Below are 17,899 nucleotides of genomic sequence, written 5' to 3' on the forward strand. Positions count from 1 at the left end.
GTGGACTTTGTCAAATTCCTTCTGGAAGTCCATGTAATCAACATCTATGGACATTATTCCCTGACAGCTCCCTTAGTCCCCTCTGCAATGAATTTGTCAGGCACGACCTACCTGTCATGTGGCTCTCCCTGATTAACTCAACAATGTTTGAGGTGCTCACTTATCCCATCCTTGATTATAGACTCCAACAAATTCCCTGCCATAGGTGCTCAGCTCCATGCTCTGCAATTCCCGACTTTTCCGAGTTCTCCACTCTAAAAAAGCGTGACTGACACGTGCAACAATCCAATCCGGAGGGACGACTCCTGTATCCTGGGAATTTTGAACGATGACAGTTAGGGCTTCTATGAGGCGCTTGTCTCCTTGTTTTAACACCCGCCGATGGAAACCGCCAAATCCCAGGCATTTGTCACCCTTTGATTCCAGTCATTTCCTCATTATCGATGTTTTACTCACCTTCATTTTATTCGGTTGTTTTTCCCGATCCATTTTTCATTTCATCGGGATTTCTGGCAAGCTATCCTCCTTTTCTACTGAAAATACCGAGGCAAAAGTAATGATGCAACATCTCTGCCATTTCCCCGGAGTCACTAACAATGCCCCACCTTCTCTTGACCACCCGCTTTCCCTTTAGGCCAGCGGAACAAATCTTCTTGATTTTGATGTCCCTGGAAATATTCCATTCAAAATTCCTTTTGGTAGCTCTTTTACACTGCTTTGTGTCTTTCCCGCTCTCTGTAACTTTCCCAATCAGCAGGATCTATGCTGAGATTTTTGTCAATGACTGTTTTCTTCTGTGAAGCCGAGCTTTCCCTCTCAGCGGGATCAACTGGTTTTCTATTGTCTTCAATGTTTCCTTAAACATTCTCCAGTCTTCTTCAGTTCTTTGAGCCATCAGCAGATTTTCCCACCTTATTGTGGACGGTCTCGGTCTCATCTCGTTCAAGGCGGCTTTACCGAACTCTCCAACTCCAGCAGCAGATGCATGCTTTGTACTTTCAAACACTACCTTGAACTGGGTCGCGTTATCATCGCTGTATGATAAGTGGCCACGCACGACTAGCTCACTCATTAAATCCAACTCATTACTCATTACTAAATCCAGGAGGCATTCAGGACATAATGCAGTAAGAAACAGTCCTGGCAATACACCAGACATGCACTACCTTTCTGACAAATGCTTGACTACATCTCTAAATCTCTGTGCACATTAAAATCCCTCAGGTGTAGTACTCTGGCTTTGTTACATATTACCTAGTTTTCTGCATTTTTACCATCTAGGACTCAGAGATGCTACCAGGCGGTCTGTACATAACACCTATTACAATTTTAGGCATTCGACTATTCCTCAGTTGCACCCACACGGTCTCCACTGAATGCATTCCCTTCATTATGTCCTCTCTCATCATTGAAAGAATTTTGTTTCTAATCACGGAGGCCACTCCACCATCTCTGCCATTTTCCATATCCGTCCTTTACCACTATCCTATAACCTCGGTCAGGTTATTAGGACAGATGTTAGGGGTAGATTCTTCACTCAGCGGGTTGTGAGTTCATGGAATGCCCTGCCCGTATCAGTGGTGAACTCTCCTTCTTTATGGTCATTTAAGCGGGCATTGGATAGGCATGTGGAAGTTATTGGGCTAGTATAGGTTAGGTAGGATTCGGTCGGCGCAACATCGAGGGCCGAAGGGCCTGTACTGCGCTGTATCCTTCCATGTTCTATGTTCTTCACAATTATCCTTCTGGGGATCACCTTTTGCTTTGCTCAATCTGCAGCACACTCTCCGTGGTCAATATCTCACGCCAGAGTGCTCCACCATTCAAACTGATTACCATCGATCCACCTCAACTGCACCTCCCTTCCAGAATTCCCTGAGATATCAAAACTCCATCCACTGACCCTTAAGTATCCTCAACAGTAGAACACACACCACTCTCTGGAGAATATCATTCTAAAGATTAACAACACAATAACTGCCGAAAGTTCGCCTCATCTCAGTCTGAGATGATAGGAAATACAGTCTGAAAATCCAAGTCATTGGCACCTATTGCTTCTGCTTTATCCACCCGACTGTTAATGAACACAACATTTTCTTGCATTTAGTCCAACATGAGTTTCCTTTTCTCAAAGCATCTTGACAGTGTCTTCAAATAGTATGATTATCTTAGTGCACAGTTAAGATTTCTAAAGTAATATCCTTATTCACTAATGTCCTTCTGTCTTCCTTAAATGTCAGGGGCTACTCCTCTTTCCAAATTCCACCTTACTGTTGTTAATAGTCTGCACTCTGGAAATGTTATTCCTTTACCTTGGTCATCTTGTAACTAAGGCACGGTGATGTCAATTAGATCGAACCATTCATCTCCATTTGTACCATTGTTAGGGCGATCTTTTTGTGAAGTCTTCGCCTGTTCAGATAATAAGCCTTGATTTTTGTACCTGGCAAATACTCACTCTTTGCACTTATCTTATTATTTGTCGCTGATGTGTAATAATCATCATTACAAGGATTGAACTTGCTGTGTTTGCTGACCCATTCTTCCTGCCTTAACCATATCGATACACCGTTGTATGAACTCGACTGGTGAGTGCAGATATTGTCAAACTCCCTTCACCTGACAAGCCCTCACCACAACGTTGTTGCTTTCAGGCCCTATCCACACCACTAGTTAGACGGTTGTTAGAAAACAGGGGAACGCTGACATCGATCAGGGAAGTGTGATCCTCGTAAGTGAGGCATCAATTGACAAAAACCACCGTTTGTGCTCTTCAATAAAACACTTGCTGCTCTGGTGTTCCTGGTGCGTTTGCTCCAATCTCAAGCAGTAATGGTGTGTTTGTGTATTGGGGGAAGAAGGTGAACAATGAAATTGGGCAAGAAAAAGTGAGACAGAGAGACGGAGTGAGGAGTTAAAAGGACGTTGCTTGATGAATGGGAGTGTGAGAGTGCGAAGCTGTGAGCAGCCCCTGGTGGCTGCAAAAGCCTACTGCACCTGGTATTCCCAGGCGGTCTCCCATCCAAGTACTAACCAGGCCTGAGTCTGCTTAGCTTCCGAGATCAGACGAGATCGGGCGTTTTCAGACTAGTATGGCCGTAGGCACTTACACCCTGCATTTATGGTTCCTTAAAGGCACACAGTGCTGCATTTACAACAACTTGTTACCAGTCAATCATACTGCACTAAAGCATTTCTCTTTCCTTTGCCTTTCTATTCTCCCATCTCCATCTTTAGCTCCTCTACTTCACCCCCTACACACACACACACACCACACACCCACACCACACACACCCACACACGTTTATTACACAACAGGATCAACTCTTTCACACTCACTCCACTCCATTTCATGCCCATCCAAGCTGCTTTACAAATGAACTCCTTTACAAATTACAACCACAGCAACATACACACACCACAACGCTGTTTAGCCCCTACAACCTCTGCCTCCATTCAATCACATCATGGCTCAGCTCTCGCCCAACTTCATATGCAAGCCTCTGGCCCTTGGTACCTTTGCTTCACAAACATTTATCTCCCTCACATTTCAATTTAACAACTCATCCAGCATCCACTGCGCTTTGTCAGAAAACGCTTACTAAAACCCACCATCCTATGTGTGTGCACGACGGCTTCCTCACATCTCTACGCAACCCTCCGGCCCTAAGTCTCACGCTATGTCCCTTCATTCTACAATCCCCAACCAGTAGAAATAGTTTATCGTTATCTACCTTCTCTTTTCCTATTCATGTCTTCAAGACTTTCATCATACCCCCCATTAACATTCTCAATTCTACAGACCACAGGCCGAAATGATATGATCTCTCCTTCCATCTTGACCATGCAAGTCCAGGTATCATTCTTGTAAATCAGTATTCTACTCCTTTCAGAAGGTGTGCTGCCCAGATCCGCTCACAGTACTCCAAGTGGGGTCTATCTAACCAGGGTTTTGTAGAACTGCAGCATAACTTCAGCATCTTTCTACTTAGAAAGGACAGCAATCTGTTTGCTTTCTGGATTATTTTCTGTACGTGTCCGTGACATTTTAAAGATGTATGCACCTGAACCCCCAAGTCTCCTTGGACATGCACTTCATACCATCCAGGAAAATACCTTGATCTGTCCCTTCTTGATCCAAAAATGGATAGCCTCACTATTGCTTTCATTCAAATGCTTTTGCCACAGTTTTGCTCATTGACTTAATCTATCAATATCCCCTTGCAATTTTATGCTGTCATCTACACAGTCTACAATGCAGCCTAACTTTGTGTCATCCACAAATTATGATATATGACTTTCTGTGCCATTATCCATTTCCTTAATAAATAACATCAATAATTGAGGCCCGAACACAAGTCCTTGTGAGACACGACTGGTTACATCCTGCCAATTGTCTACCTATCCATTGTCTCTACTTTCTATCACCTGCCACTCAAACAATTTCCGAGCCATGTCAGGAATTTGCCCTCAATTCTGTTGGCTTCTACCTACTTAAGTGGACTTTGTCAAATTCCTTCTGGAAGTCCATGTAATCAACATCTATGGACATTATTCCCTGACAGCTCCCTTAGTCCCCTCTGCAATGAATTTGTCAGGCACGACCTACCTGTCATGTGGCTCTCCCTGATTAACTCAACAATGTTTGAGGTGCTCACTTATCCCATCCTTGATTATAGACTCCAACAAATTCCCTGCCATAGGTGCTCAGCTCCATGCTCTGCAATTCCCGACTTTTCCGAGTTCTCCACTCTAAAAAAGCGTGACTGACACGTGCAACAATCCAATCCGGAGGGACGACTCCTGTATCCTGGGAATTTTGAACGATGACAGTTAGGGCTTCTATGAGGCGCTTGTCTCCTTGTTTTAACACCCGCCGATGGAAACCGCCAAATCCCAGGCATTTGTCACCCTTTGATTCCAGTCATTTCCTCATTATCGATGTTTTACTCACCTTCATTTTATTCGGTTGTTTTTCCCGATCCATTTTTCATTTCATCGGGATTTCTGGCAAGCTATCCTCCTTTTCTACTGAAAATACCGAGGCAAAAGTAATGATGCAACATCTCTGCCATTTCCCCGGAGTCACTAACAATGCCCCACCTTCTCTTGACCACCCGCTTTCCCTTTAGGCCAGCGGAACAAATCTTCTTGATTTTGATGTCCCTGGAAATATTCCATTCAAAATTCCTTTTGGTAGCTCTTTTACACTGCTTTGTGTCTTTCCCGCTCTCTGTAACTTTCCCAATCAGCAGGATCTATGCTGAGATTTTTGTCAATGACTGTTTTCTTCTGTGAAGCCGAGCTTTCCCTCTCAGCGGGATCAACTGGTTTTCTATTGTCTTCAATGTTTCCTTAAACATTCTCCAGTCTTCTTCAGTTCTTTGAGCCATCAGCAGATTTTCCCACCTTATTGTGGACGGTCTCGGTCTCATCTCGTTCAAGGCGGCTTTACCGAACTCTCCAACTCCAGCAGCAGATGCATGCTTTGTACTTTCAAACACTACCTTGAACTGGGTCGCGTTATCATCGCTGTATGATAAGTGGCCACGCACGACTAGCTCACTCATTAAATCCAACTCATTACTCATTACTAAATCCAGGAGGCATTCAGGACATAATGCAGTAAGAAACAGTCCTGGCAATACACCAGACATGCACTACCTTTCTGACAAATGCTTGACTACATCTCTAAATCTCTGTGCACATTAAAATCCCTCAGGTGTAGTACTCTGGCTTTGTTACATATTACCTAGTTTTCTGCATTTTTACCATCTAGGACTCAGAGATGCTACCAGGCGGTCTGTACATAACACCTATTACAATTTTAGGCATTCGACTATTCCTCAGTTGCACCCACACGGTCTCCACTGAATGCATTCCCTTCATTATGTCCTCTCTCATCATTGAAAGAATTTTGTTTCTAATCACGGAGGCCACTCCACCATCTCTGCCATTTTCCATATCCGTCCTTTACCACTATCCTATAACCTCGGTCAGGTTATTAGGACAGATGTTAGGGGTAGATTCTTCACTCAGCGGGTTGTGAGTTCATGGAATGCCCTGCCCGTATCAGTGGTGAACTCTCCTTCTTTATGGTCATTTAAGCGGGCATTGGATAGGCATGTGGAAGTTATTGGGCTAGTATAGGTTAGGTAGGATTCGGTCGGCGCAACATCGAGGGCCGAAGGGCCTGTACTGCGCTGTATCCTTCCATGTTCTATGTTCTTCACAATTATCCTTCTGGGGATCACCTTTTGCTTTGCTCAATCTGCAGCACACTCTCCGTGGTCAATATCTCACGCCAGAGTGCTCCACCATTCAAACTGATTACCATCGATCCACCTCAACTGCACCTCCCTTCCAGAATTCCCTGAGATATCAAAACTCCATCCACTGACCCTTAAGTATCCTCAACAGTAGAACACACACCACTCTCTGGAGAATATCATTCTAAAGATTAACAACACAATAACTGCCGAAAGTTCGCCTCATCTCAGTCTGAGATGATAGGAAATACAGTCTGAAAATCCAAGTCATTGGCACCTATTGCTTCTGCTTTATCCACCCGACTGTTAATGAACACAACATTTTCTTGCATTTAGTCCAACATGAGTTTCCTTTTCTCAAAGCATCTTGACAGTGTCTTCAAATAGTATGATTATCTTAGTGCACAGTTAAGATTTCTAAAGTAATATCCTTATTCACTAATGTCCTTCTGTCTTCCTTAAATGTCAGGGGCTACTCCTCTTTCCAAATTCCACCTTACTGTTGTTAATAGTCTGCACTCTGGAAATGTTATTCCTTTACCTTGGTCATCTTGTAACTAAGGCACGGTGATGTCAATTAGATCGAACCATTCATCTCCATTTGTACCATTGTTAGGGCGATCTTTTTGTGAAGTCTTCGCCTGTTCAGATAATAAGCCTTGATTTTTGTACCTGGCAAATACTCACTCTTTGCACTTATCTTATTATTTGTCGCTGATGTGTAATAATCATCATTACAAGGATTGAACTTGCTGTGTTTGCTGACCCATTCTTCCTGCCTTAACCATATCGATACACCGTTGTATGAACTCGACTGGTGAGTGCAGATATTGTCAAACTCCCTTCACCTGACAAGCCCTCACCACAACGTTGTTGCTTTCAGGCCCTATCCACACCACTAGTTAGACGGTTGTTAGAAAACAGGGGAACGCTGACATCGATCAGGGAAGTGTGATCCTCGTAAGTGAGGCATCAATTGACAAAAACCACCGTTTGTGCTCTTCAATAAAACACTTGCTGCTCTGGTGTTCCTGGTGCGTTTGCTCCAATCTCAAGCAGTAATGGTGTGTTTGTGTATTGGGGGAAGAAGGTGAACAATGAAATTGGGCAAGAAAAAGTGAGACAGAGAGACGGAGTGAGGAGTTAAAAGGACTTTGCTTGATGAATGGGAGTGTGAGAGTGCGAAGCTGTGAGCAGCCCCTGGTGGCTGCAAAAGCCTACTGCACCTGGTATTCCCAGGCGGTCTCCCATCCAAGTACTAACCAGGCCTGAGTCTGCTTAGCTTCCGAGATCAGACGAGATCGGGCGTTTTCAGACTAGTATGGCCGTAGGCACTTACACCCTGCATTTATGGTTCCTTAAAGGCACACAGTGCTGCATTTACAACAACTTGTTACCAGTCAATCATACTGCACTAAAGCATTTCTCTTTCCTTTGCCTTTCTATTCTCCCATCTCCATCTTTAGCTCCTCTACTTCACCCCCTACACACACACACACACCACACACCCACACCACACACACCCACACACGTTTATTACACAACAGGATCAACTCTTTCACACTCACTCCACTCCATTTCATGCCCATCCAAGCTGCTTTACAAATGAACTCCTTTACAAATTACAACCACAGCAACATACACACACCACAACGCTGTTTAGCCCCTACAACCTCTGCCTCCATTCAATCACATCATGGCTCAGCTCTCGCCCAACTTCATATGCAAGCCTCTGGCCCTTGGTACCTTTGCTTCACAAACATTTATCTCCCTCACATTTCAATTTAACAACTCATCCAGCATCCACTGCGCTTTGTCAGAAAACGCTTACTAAAACCCACCATCCTATGTGTGTGCACGACGGCTTCCTCACATCTCTACGCAACCCTCCGGCCCTAAGTCTCACGCTATGTCCCTTCATTCTACAATCCCCAACCAGTAGAAATAGTTTATCGTTATCTACCTTCTCTTTTCCTATTCATGTCTTCAAGACTTTCATCATACCCCCCATTAACATTCTCAATTCTACAGACCACAGGCCGAAATGATATGATCTCTCCTTCCATCTTGACCATGCAAGTCCAGGTATCATTCTTGTAAATCAGTATTCTACTCCTTTCAGAAGGTGTGCTGCCCAGATCCGCTCACAGTACTCCAAGTGGGGTCTATCTAACCAGGGTTTTGTAGAACTGCAGCATAACTTCAGCATCTTTCTACTTAGAAAGGACAGCAATCTGTTTGCTTTCTGGATTATTTTCTGTACGTGTCCGTGACATTTTAAAGATGTATGCACCTGAACCCCCAAGTCTCCTTGGACATGCACTTCATACCATCCAGGAAAATACCTTGATCTGTCCCTTCTTGATCCAAAAATGGATAGCCTCACTATTGCTTTCATTCAAATGCTTTTGCCACAGTTTTGCTCATTGACTTAATCTATCAATATCCCCTTGCAATTTTATGCTGTCATCTACACAGTCTACAATGCAGCCTAACTTTGTGTCATCCACAAATTATGATATATGACTTTCTGTGCCATTATCCATTTCCTTAATAAATAACATCAATAATTGAGGCCCGAACACAAGTCCTTGTGAGACACGACTGGTTACATCCTGCCAATTGTCTACCTATCCATTGTCTCTACTTTCTATCACCTGCCACTCAAACAATTTCCGAGCCATGTCAGGAATTTGCCCTCAATTCTGTTGGCTTCTACCTACTTAAGTGGACTTTGTCAAATTCCTTCTGGAAGTCCATGTAATCAACATCTATGGACATTATTCCCTGACAGCTCCCTTAGTCCCCTCTGCAATGAATTTGTCAGGCACGACCTACCTGTCATGTGGCTCTCCCTGATTAACTCAACAATGTTTGAGGTGCTCACTTATCCCATCCTTGATTATAGACTCCAACAAATTCCCTGCCATAGGTGCTCAGCTCCATGCTCTGCAATTCCCGACTTTTCCGAGTTCTCCACTCTAAAAAAGCGTGACTGACACGTGCAACAATCCAATCCGGAGGGACGACTCCTGTATCCTGGGAATTTTGAACGATGACAGTTAGGGCTTCTATGAGGCGCTTGTCTCCTTGTTTTAACACCCGCCGATGGAAACCGCCAAATCCCAGGCATTTGTCACCCTTTGATTCCAGTCATTTCCTCATTATCGATGTTTTACTCACCTTCATTTTATTCGGTTGTTTTTCCCGATCCATTTTTCATTTCATCGGGATTTCTGGCAAGCTATCCTCCTTTTCTACTGAAAATACCGAGGCAAAAGTAATGATGCAACATCTCTGCCATTTCCCCGGAGTCACTAACAATGCCCCACCTTCTCTTGACCACCCGCTTTCCCTTTAGGCCAGCGGAACAAATCTTCTTGATTTTGATGTCCCTGGAAATATTCCATTCAAAATTCCTTTTGGTAGCTCTTTTACACTGCTTTGTGTCTTTCCCGCTCTCTGTAACTTTCCCAATCAGCAGGATCTATGCTGAGATTTTTGTCAATGACTGTTTTCTTCTGTGAAGCCGAGCTTTCCCTCTCAGCGGGATCAACTGGTTTTCTATTGTCTTCAATGTTTCCTTAAACATTCTCCAGTCTTCTTCAGTTCTTTGAGCCATCAGCAGATTTTCCCACCTTATTGTGGACGGTCTCGGTCTCATCTCGTTCAAGGCGGCTTTACCGAACTCTCCAACTCCAGCAGCAGATGCATGCTTTGTACTTTCAAACACTACCTTGAACTGGGTCGCGTTATCATCGCTGTATGATAAGTGGCCACGCACGACTAGCTCACTCATTAAATCCAACTCATTACTCATTACTAAATCCAGGAGGCATTCAGGACATAATGCAGTAAGAAACAGTCCTGGCAATACACCAGACATGCACTACCTTTCTGACAAATGCTTGACTACATCTCTAAATCTCTGTGCACATTAAAATCCCTCAGGTGTAGTACTCTGGCTTTGTTACATATTACCTAGTTTTCTGCATTTTTACCATCTAGGACTCAGAGATGCTACCAGGCGGTCTGTACATAACACCTATTACAATTTTAGGCATTCGACTATTCCTCAGTTGCACCCACACGGTCTCCACTGAATGCATTCCCTTCATTATGTCCTCTCTCATCATTGAAAGAATTTTGTTTCTAATCACGGAGGCCACTCCACCATCTCTGCCATTTTCCATATCCGTCCTTTACCACTATCCTATAACCTCGGTCAGGTTATTAGGACAGATGTTAGGGGTAGATTCTTCACTCAGCGGGTTGTGAGTTCATGGAATGCCCTGCCCGTATCAGTGGTGAACTCTCCTTCTTTATGGTCATTTAAGCGGGCATTGGATAGGCATGTGGAAGTTATTGGGCTAGTATAGGTTAGGTAGGATTCGGTCGGCGCAACATCGAGGGCCGAAGGGCCTGTACTGCGCTGTATCCTTCCATGTTCTATGTTCTTCACAATTATCCTTCTGGGGATCACCTTTTGCTTTGCTCAATCTGCAGCACACTCTCCGTGGTCAATATCTCACGCCAGAGTGCTCCACCATTCAAACTGATTACCATCGATCCACCTCAACTGCACCTCCCTTCCAGAATTCCCTGAGATATCAAAACTCCATCCACTGACCCTTAAGTATCCTCAACAGTAGAACACACACCACTCTCTGGAGAATATCATTCTAAAGATTAACAACACAATAACTGCCGAAAGTTCGCCTCATCTCAGTCTGAGATGATAGGAAATACAGTCTGAAAATCCAAGTCATTGGCACCTATTGCTTCTGCTTTATCCACCCGACTGTTAATGAACACAACATTTTCTTGCATTTAGTCCAACATGAGTTTCCTTTTCTCAAAGCATCTTGACAGTGTCTTCAAATAGTATGATTATCTTAGTGCACAGTTAAGATTTCTAAAGTAATATCCTTATTCACTAATGTCCTTCTGTCTTCCTTAAATGTCAGGGGCTACTCCTCTTTCCAAATTCCACCTTACTGTTGTTAATAGTCTGCACTCTGGAAATGTTATTCCTTTACCTTGGTCATCTTGTAACTAAGGCACGGTGATGTCAATTAGATCGAACCATTCATCTCCATTTGTACCATTGTTAGGGCGATCTTTTTGTGAAGTCTTCGCCTGTTCAGATAATAAGCCTTGATTTTTGTACCTGGCAAATACTCACTCTTTGCACTTATCTTATTATTTGTCGCTGATGTGTAATAATCATCATTACAAGGATTGAACTTGCTGTGTTTGCTGACCCATTCTTCCTGCCTTAACCATATCGATACACCGTTGTATGAACTCGACTGGTGAGTGCAGATATTGTCAAACTCCCTTCACCTGACAAGCCCTCACCACAACGTTGTTGCTTTCAGGCCCTATCCACACCACTAGTTAGACGGTTGTTAGAAAACAGGGGAACGCTGACATCGATCAGGGAAGTGTGATCCTCGTAAGTGAGGCATCAATTGACAAAAACCACCGTTTGTGCTCTTCAATAAAACACTTGCTGCTCTGGTGTTCCTGGTGCGTTTGCTCCAATCTCAAGCAGTAATGGTGTGTTTGTGTATTGGGGGAAGAAGGTGAACAATGAAATTGGGCAAGAAAAAGTGAGACAGAGAGACGGAGTGAGGAGTTAAAAGGACTTTGCTTGATGAATGGGAGTGTGAGAGTGCGAAGCTGTGAGCAGCCCCTGGTGGCTGCAAAAGCCTACTGCACCTGGTATTCCCAGGCGGTCTCCCATCCAAGTACTAACCAGGCCTGAGTCTGCTTAGCTTCCGAGATCAGGCGTTTTCAGACTAGTATGGCCGTAGGCACTTACACCCTGCATTTATGGTTCCTTAAAGGCACACAGTGCTGCATTTACAACAACTTGTTACCAGTCAATCATACTGCACTAAAGCATTTCTCTTTCCTTTGCCTTTCTATTCTCCCATCTCCATCTTTAGCTCCTCTACTTCACCCCCTACACACACACACACACCACACACCCACACCACACACACCCACACACGTTTATTACACAACAGGATCAACTCTTTCACACTCACTCCACTCCATTTCATGCCCATCCAAGCTGCTTTACAAATGAACTCCTTTACAAATTACAACCACAGCAACATACACACACCACAACGCTGTTTAGCCCCTACAACCTCTGCCTCCATTCAATCACATCATGGCTCAGCTCTCGCCCAACTTCATATGCAAGCCTCTGGCCCTTGGTACCTTTGCTTCACAAACATTTATCTCCCTCACATTTCAATTTAACAACTCATCCAGCATCCACTGCGCTTTGTCAGAAAACGCTTACTAAAACCCACCATCCTATGTGTGTGCACGACGGCTTCCTCACATCTCTACGCAACCCTCCGGCCCTAAGTCTCACGCTATGTCCCTTCATTCTACAATCCCCAACCAGTAGAAATAGTTTATCGTTATCTACCTTCTCTTTTCCTATTCATGTCTTCAAGACTTTCATCATACCCCCCATTAACATTCTCAATTCTACAGACCACAGGCCGAAATGATATGATCTCTCCTTCCATCTTGACCATGCAAGTCCAGGTATCATTCTTGTAAATCAGTATTCTACTCCTTTCAGAAGGTGTGCTGCCCAGATCCGCTCACAGTACTCCAAGTGGGGTCTATCTAACCAGGGTTTTGTAGAACTGCAGCATAACTTCAGCATCTTTCTACTTAGAAAGGACAGCAATCTGTTTGCTTTCTGGATTATTTTCTGTACGTGTCCGTGACATTTTAAAGATGTATGCACCTGAACCCCCAAGTCTCCTTGGACATGCACTTCATACCATCCAGGAAAATACCTTGATCTGTCCCTTCTTGATCCAAAAATGGATAGCCTCACTATTGCTTTCATTCAAATGCTTTTGCCACAGTTTTGCTCATTGACTTAATCTATCAATATCCCCTTGCAATTTTATGCTGTCATCTACACAGTCTACAATGCAGCCTAACTTTGTGTCATCCACAAATTATGATATATGACTTTCTGTGCCATTATCCATTTCCTTAATAAATAACATCAATAATTGAGGCCCGAACACAAGTCCTTGTGAGACACGACTGGTTACATCCTGCCAATTGTCTACCTATCCATTGTCTCTACTTTCTATCACCTGCCACTCAAACAATTTCCGAGCCATGTCAGGAATTTGCCCTCAATTCTGTTGGCTTCTACCTACTTAAGTGGACTTTGTCAAATTCCTTCTGGAAGTCCATGTAATCAACATCTATGGACATTATTCCCTGACAGCTCCCTTAGTCCCCTCTGCAATGAATTTGTCAGGCACGACCTACCTGTCATGTGGCTCTCCCTGATTAACTCAACAATGTTTGAGGTGCTCACTTATCCCATCCTTGATTATAGACTCCAACAAATTCCCTGCCATAGGTGCTCAGCTCCATGCTCTGCAATTCCCGACTTTTCCGAGTTCTCCACTCTAAAAAAGCGTGACTGACACGTGCAACAATCCAATCCGGAGGGACGACTCCTGTATCCTGGGAATTTTGAACGATGACAGTTAGGGCTTCTATGAGGCGCTTGTCTCCTTGTTTTAACACCCGCCGATGGAAACCGCCAAATCCCAGGCATTTGTCACCCTTTGATTCCAGTCATTTCCTCATTATCGATGTTTTACTCACCTTCATTTTATTCGGTTGTTTTTCCCGATCCATTTTTCATTTCATCGGGATTTCTGGCAAGCTATCCTCCTTTTCTACTGAAAATACCGAGGCAAAAGTAATGATGCAACATCTCTGCCATTTCCCCGGAGTCACTAACAATGCCCCACCTTCTCTTGACCACCCGCTTTCCCTTTAGGCCAGCGGAACAAATCTTCTTGATTTTGATGTCCCTGGAAATATTCCATTCAAAATTCCTTTTGGTAGCTCTTTTACACTGCTTTGTGTCTTTCCCGCTCTCTGTAACTTTCCCAATCAGCAGGATCTATGCTGAGATTTTTGTCAATGACTGTTTTCTTCTGTGAAGCCGAGCTTTCCCTCTCAGCGGGATCAACTGGTTTTCTATTGTCTTCAATGTTTCCTTAAACATTCTCCAGTCTTCTTCAGTTCTTTGAGCCATCAGCAGATTTTCCCACCTTATTGTGGACGGTCTCGGTCTCATCTCGTTCAAGGCGGCTTTACCGAACTCTCCAACTCCAGCAGCAGATGCATGCTTTGTACTTTCAAACACTACCTTGAACTGGGTCGCGTTATCATCGCTGTATGATAAGTGGCCACGCACGACTAGCTCACTCATTAAATCCAACTCATTACTCATTACTAAATCCAGGAGGCATTCAGGACATAATGCAGTAAGAAACAGTCCTGGCAATACACCAGACATGCACTACCTTTCTGACAAATGCTTGACTACATCTCTAAATCTCTGTGCACATTAAAATCCCTCAGGTGTAGTACTCTGGCTTTGTTACATATTACCTAGTTTTCTGCATTTTTACCATCTAGGACTCAGAGATGCTACCAGGCGGTCTGTACATAACACCTATTACAATTTTAGGCATTCGACTATTCCTCAGTTGCACCCACACGGTCTCCACTGAATGCATTCCCTTCATTATGTCCTCTCTCATCATTGAAAGAATTTTGTTTCTAATCACGGAGGCCACTCCACCATCTCTGCCATTTTCCATATCCGTCCTTTACCACTATCCTATAACCTCGGTCAGGTTATTAGGACAGATGTTAGGGGTAGATTCTTCACTCAGCGGGTTGTGAGTTCATGGAATGCCCTGCCCGTATCAGTGGTGAACTCTCCTTCTTTATGGTCATTTAAGCGGGCATTGGATAGGCATGTGGAAGTTATTGGGCTAGTATAGGTTAGGTAGGATTCGGTCGGCGCAACATCGAGGGCCGAAGGGCCTGTACTGCGCTGTATCCTTCCATGTTCTATGTTCTTCACAATTATCCTTCTGGGGATCACCTTTTGCTTTGCTCAATCTGCAGCACACTCTCCGTGGTCAATATCTCACGCCAGAGTGCTCCACCATTCAAACTGATTACCATCGATCCACCTCAACTGCACCTCCCTTCCAGAATTCCCTGAGATATCAAAACTCCATCCACTGACCCTTAAGTATCCTCAACAGTAGAACACACACCACTCTCTGGAGAATATCATTCTAAAGATTAACAACACAATAACTGCCGAAAGTTCGCCTCATCTCAGTCTGAGATGATAGGAAATACAGTCTGAAAATCCAAGTCATTGGCACCTATTGCTTCTGCTTTATCCACCCGACTGTTAATGAACACAACATTTTCTTGCATTTAGTCCAACATGAGTTTCCTTTTCTCAAAGCATCTTGACAGTGTCTTCAAATAGTATGATTATCTTAGTGCACAGTTAAGATTTCTAAAGTAATATCCTTATTCACTAATGTCCTTCTGTCTTCCTTAAATGTCAGGGGCTACTCCTCTTTCCAAATTCCACCTTACTGTTGTTAATAGTCTGCACTCTGGAAATGTTATTCCTTTACCTTGGTCATCTTGTAACTAAGGCACGGTGATGTCAATTAGATCGAACCATTCATCTCCATTTGTACCATTGTTAGGGCGATCTTTTTGTGAAGTCTTCGCCTGTTCAGATAATAAGCCTTGATTTTTGTACCTGGCAAATACTCACTCTTTGCACTTATCTTATTATTTGTCGCTGATGTGTAATAATCATCATTACAAGGATTGAACTTGCTGTGTTTGCTGACCCATTCTTCCTGCCTTAACCATATCGATACACCGTTGTATGAACTCGACTGGTGAGTGCAGATATTGTCAAACTCCCTTCACCTGACAAGCCCTCACCACAACGTTGTTGCTTTCAGGCCCTATCCACACCACTAGTTAGACGGTTGTTAGAAAACAGGGGAACGCTGACATCGATCAGGGAAGTGTGATCCTCGTAAGTGAGGCATCAATTGACAAAAACCACCGTTTGTGCTCTTCAATAAAACACTTGCTGCTCTGGTGTTCCTGGTGCGTTTGCTCCAATCTCAAGCAGTAATGGTGTGTTTGTGTATTGGGGGAAGAAGGTGAACAATGAAATTGGGCAAGAAAAAGTGAGACAGAGAGACGGAGTGAGGAGTTAAAAGGACTTTGCTTGATGAATGGGAGTGTGAGAGTGCGAAGCTGTGAGCAGCCCCTGGTGGCTGCAAAAGCCTACTGCACCTGGTATTCCCAGGCGGTCTCCCATCCAAGTACTAACCAGGCCTGAGTCTGCTTAGCTTCCGAGATCAGACGAGATCGGGCGTTTTCAGACTAGTATGGCCGTAGGCACTTACACCCTGCATTTATGGTTCCTTAAAGGCACACAGTGCTGCATTTACAACAACTTGTTACCAGTCAATCATACTGCACTAAAGCATTTCTCTTTCCTTTGCCTTTCTATTCTCCCATCTCCATCTTTAGCTCCTCTACTTCACCCCCTACACACACACACACACCACACACCCACACCACACACACCCACACACGTTTATTACACAACAGGATCAACTCTTTCACACTCACTCCACTCCATTTCATGCCCATCCAAGCTGCTTTACAAATGAACTCCTTTACAAATTACAACCACAGCAACATACACACACCACAACGCTGTTTAGCCCCTACAACCTCTGCCTCCATTCAATCACATCATGGCTCAGCTCTCGCCCAACTTCATATGCAAGCCTCTGGCCCTTGGTACCTTTGCTTCACAAACATTTATCTCCCTCACATTTCAATTTAACAACTCATCCAGCATCCACTGCGCTTTGTCAGAAAACGCTTACTAAAACCCACCATCCTATGTGTGTGCACGACGGCTTCCTCACATCTCTACGCAACCCTCCGGCCCTAAGTCTCACGCTATGTCCCTTCATTCTACAATCCCCAACCAGTAGAAATAGTTTATCGTTATCTACCTTCTCTTTTCCTATTCATGTCTTCAAGACTTTCATCATACCCCCCATTAACATTCTCAATTCTACAGACCACAGGCCGAAATGATATGATCTCTCCTTCCATCTTGACCATGCAAGTCCAGGTATCATTCTTGTAAATCAGTATTCTACTCCTTTCAGAAGGTGTGCTGCCCAGATCCGCTCACAGTACTCCAAGTGGGGTCTATCTAACCAGGGTTTTGTAGAACTGCAGCATAACTTCAGCATCTTTCTACTTAGAAAGGACAGCAATCTGTTTGCTTTCTGGATTATTTTCTGTACGTGTCCGTGACATTTTAAAGATGTATGCACCTGAACCCCCAAGTCTCCTTGGACATGCACTTCATACCATCCAGGAAAATACCTTGATCTGTCCCTTCTTGATCCAAAAATGGATAGCCTCACTATTGCTTTCATTCAAATGCTTTTGCCACAGTTTTGCTCATTGACTTAATCTATCAATATCCCCTTGCAATTTTATGCTGTCATCTACACAGTCTACAATGCAGCCTAACTTTGTGTCATCCACAAATTATGATATATGACTTTCTGTGCCATTATCCATTTCCTTAATAAATAACATCAATAATTGAGGCCCGAACACAAGTCCTTGTGAGACACGACTGGTTACATCCTGCCAATTGTCTACCTATCCATTGTCTC

General features: G+C 43.8%; 3 non-coding genes and 1 pseudogene across 3 annotated transcripts; all 4 read right to left on the minus strand.

Annotated features, from left to right (window-relative positions):
• Nucleotides 1–2,985: 2,985 nt before the first annotated feature.
• LOC132830675 (5S ribosomal RNA) lies at nucleotides 2,986–3,104 on the minus strand. Its single transcript, XR_009646437.1, has one exon. It is a non-coding gene; the product is annotated as a 5S ribosomal RNA (ribosomal RNA).
• Nucleotides 3,105–7,483: 4,379 nt separating this feature from the next.
• On the minus strand, nucleotides 7,484–7,602 carry LOC132830611 (5S ribosomal RNA). The gene has a single exon (XR_009646394.1). It is a non-coding gene; the product is annotated as a 5S ribosomal RNA (ribosomal RNA).
• A 4,379-nt stretch (nucleotides 7,603–11,981) lies between these two features.
• Nucleotides 11,982–12,090, minus strand: LOC132830663 (5S ribosomal RNA; annotated as a pseudogene).
• Nucleotides 12,091–16,469: 4,379 nt separating this feature from the next.
• Nucleotides 16,470–16,588, minus strand: LOC132830619 (5S ribosomal RNA). Its single transcript, XR_009646401.1, has one exon. It is a non-coding gene; the product is annotated as a 5S ribosomal RNA (ribosomal RNA).
• Between the last annotated feature and the right edge of the window lie 1,311 nt (nucleotides 16,589–17,899).

The sequence above is a fragment of the Hemiscyllium ocellatum genome, chromosome 31, assembly GCF_020745735.1.
Source record: "Hemiscyllium ocellatum isolate sHemOce1 chromosome 31, sHemOce1.pat.X.cur, whole genome shotgun sequence".
Lineage (NCBI taxonomy): Eukaryota > Metazoa > Chordata > Chondrichthyes > Orectolobiformes > Hemiscylliidae > Hemiscyllium > Hemiscyllium ocellatum.